The sequence below is a fragment of the Pteropus vampyrus genome, unplaced genomic scaffold (assembly GCF_000151845.1).
Source record: "Pteropus vampyrus isolate Shadow unplaced genomic scaffold, Pvam_2.0 Scaffold70, whole genome shotgun sequence".
Classification (NCBI taxonomy): Eukaryota; Metazoa; Chordata; class Mammalia; order Chiroptera; family Pteropodidae; genus Pteropus; species Pteropus vampyrus.
Genome location: NW_011888851.1, coordinates 1,348,029 through 1,351,107, shown reverse-complemented (window position 1 = coordinate 1,351,107; position 3,079 = coordinate 1,348,029). Strand labels below are relative to the sequence as shown.

Genomic DNA, 3,079 nt, shown 5'->3' with positions numbered 1-3,079 from the left:
TGACCACACAGCTGCTGCCATGGGAATTATAATGGAAATAAAAAGCATAAAGACTACAGGGTTGGTTTCCTATAAGTGTACTGGGAAGCTTGAAGAAATAAAAATGATAAACTCAGTGCTTTACGTTTCCAGCTAAAGACTAGAGTAAGCAACTAGCAAAATCCTGTTTCTCCTAAAAGAAACCCTTATCTCCTGTATTCACAGATTTAATATTTATGAAAACCAAACCTAAATCTGTTCTTGTGGGTGGCTAAATTACACTGTAAATTAAAATTACAGCCTTGCAGAGTCTCAAATTTAGGTTATTGATCAGGAAACAATAACATCCAGAATATGAGATTTGGGGATATAAAAGCAGATTTCAGTAAAGTTTGACACTTCAAATTCTGAAAAATCTTCTCTGCTAGTGTTTCCTTGGAAGAGAAGGGTAGCCCACTCTTGCCTAAATAACTTGTAATGACCACTTTTATGTAAATAAGTGAATTTTTGGTAGGTAGAGTAGGCTGAAAAATGTCCTCCATTGATATCAGGTCCTAATCCTGGTTCCTGTGAATGTTACCTTATTTGAGAAAAAAGGTCTTTGCAGATGTGATTAAGTTAAAATGCTATGATGGGGACATAATCCAGGATTATATGGGTGTGCCCAAATGCTGTTATATCGCAAGTGTCCTTATAAAAGAGAGGTACAGTGATATACCATACTATATGGAAAGAGAAGAGATTGCGATGTGAAGAGAGAGGCAGAGACTGGAATGGTGCAGCCACAAGCCAAAGAATGCCAGCTTTCACCAGAAGCTGGAAGCAAGGAATGAATTTTCTTTGAGAATCTCCAGAAGAAGCAGGACATGTTGATTTTGGCCATGACCTGATTTTGTAGTTTTGGCCTCCAGAATTGTGAGAAATAGATTTCTGTTGCTTTAATTCACCAAGATTATAGTAAGTTTTTTCTACAGCAGCTTTAGGAAACTAATAGAATAGGAAATGCCTCACTTCCACAAGACCTACTTTCAGTACCCCTGTGGCTTCCAGACCTTTGAGCAAACTAAAATTCTGCTAGGCTTCAGGAGATTGAGTATGCAATGTCATAGTAAGAGTTATCTTATGTATGAAAATAATTGTAAGACTTTTATAGTTGAAATGGAATATTTATGAGAACGTATCTTAAAAATGTTGGATTGGGTAGCAGGCTATAATGTTGGAGTGGACTCAATTTATTTATATGAGGATACTTAAGCACAAATTCTGGATTGAGTTAATTAACTTGAGACATTTGTAGTGGATTTGATAGTTTCCTGGATTGGTCCAATTTCTGGGAAATTGGACACGAAGGTGAACTATGTTAAATTAAGTTGAGGTGTCAGGATTTTCTTGATGTATGGTAGAGAAAAACATACTAAAGTTTAGAGAAACTGAATGCTAGGATGTATTTATTATATACGACCTGCTCTGCTCTTCAATTCTTTTGCATGCCCTCCAGGAAGGCACAGAGGCTTTGAGTAATGCGTTAGTAAGAGGAGCACAAGCATCCTTGAAGAACTCTGTGGTGACTCTTACCTGTAGGTCAGCAATGACAGTGGAAAAAATTGCCCCTAAAGTGGGCACTCTAAATTCAGTGAGGGGTCTATGGCCATGCCACCCTGAACAAGCCCAATCTCGTCTGATCTTGGAAGCTAAGCAGAGTGAGGCCTGGTTAGTACTTGGATGGGAGACCACCTAGGAAGAACAGATGCTGTAGGCATTAAACAGGTGCTGTAGGAGTATAAAATTAAAAAAATAAATATGGGATTGTAAGCTGACAAGTTCCTTGCAAACTGTGAAGTCAACCAAGGGTTGCCTCGCCTAAAAACAAACAAACAAACAAATAAATAAAAAATAAATAAATTCAGTGAGGGTAATGAGATCCCCGAGTGGTAGAAACCAAGTGGTAACAGTTGGCCTACAGTTAAACAATAGGCGTGGTTACTGCATCCCCAGCAGGGCCAATAAAGATAATCAGAATGGTTTAATCTTCAGGAATCTTTGGCTTTGACTAATTGATTCTGGTGTCTCTACTACTGAAATACATGGGCAGCCTACCTTAGCCTTTTATTTGATTTGTTTTAGTAGGAGAATACTGACTCTGATAGAAAGGAAGGAAGGAAAGGAGGGAAAGAGGAAGGTAGGGAAGGAGGGAGGAAGAAAGGAAGAAAAAAAGGAAAGAGGAAGGTAGGGAAGGAGGGAGGAAGAAAGGAAGAAAAAAAGGAAGAAAGGAAGGAAAAACATAAAATAGAGTTAAGACCCTTAACCATTACCCAGACTTGAACTTGTAGAGATTCAGCACTACTTGAAATCTTTTTTTCTTTCCTTGCATCATCTTCTCATATAATAAAATATTAGTTGTAATGGTTAACTCTAAATTCCAATGTGTAAGTATAGGTTACCGAAGCGGGAGGAGTATGAGCCCACTTAGCGAACTAAAACTTCTTATCTATTGCATGGGAAAAATACATGCAAGGATAATATTGAATGTCAACTGAAATTGAAAAAAAATTATGAGCTCTACTTGGATAGGAACTAACACTAAAGATGGATAAAAAGACACAAGATTTCTTTTTTAAGAAGATGGTTACTATATTTTTGGTTTTATGAGGTATAATTGCACTATTTTAGTGGAGCCATGATTTGCTATTGTTTTTACCTAGAGTTAAGTTGATTAAACATTTTTTATATAAATATCAAATTGATAAGTCATTACTGCTCCTGTCTAAGGACAGAAAGTTATTTTCTGTAATTCCATTTCCTTATTGATTTCAGGTTAGAGTTGACCAAGAGAGGAATTTGTATGATATTGGAAAATGGAAATATAGTAGAAGCCGTTGCTCTCATAAGTTTCTAGCTTTCAGAAAAATATACAGATGCCTAGCATTCTCTAACTTCCAAATCAACTTCCTCAGTACCAATCTAGTCAAACAACAGTGGCCTCAAGCCCTAGAGTACATTTCCCATAGACACAACAAATTTCAAAGTGGGTCTGTTTCAGCAGCCGGTAAAAAATGGTTGCAGACATTTTCCTGCAAGCTTCCAGTTGCCCAATCAAGTC

General features: G+C 37.2%; 1 pseudogene; it reads left to right on the top strand.

The window, feature by feature from the left end:
• The first annotated feature begins 1,619 nt into the window (after nt 1-1,619).
• Nucleotides 1,620-1,738, top strand: LOC111740949 (annotated as a pseudogene).
• Nucleotides 1,739-3,079: the final 1,341 nt, after the last annotated feature.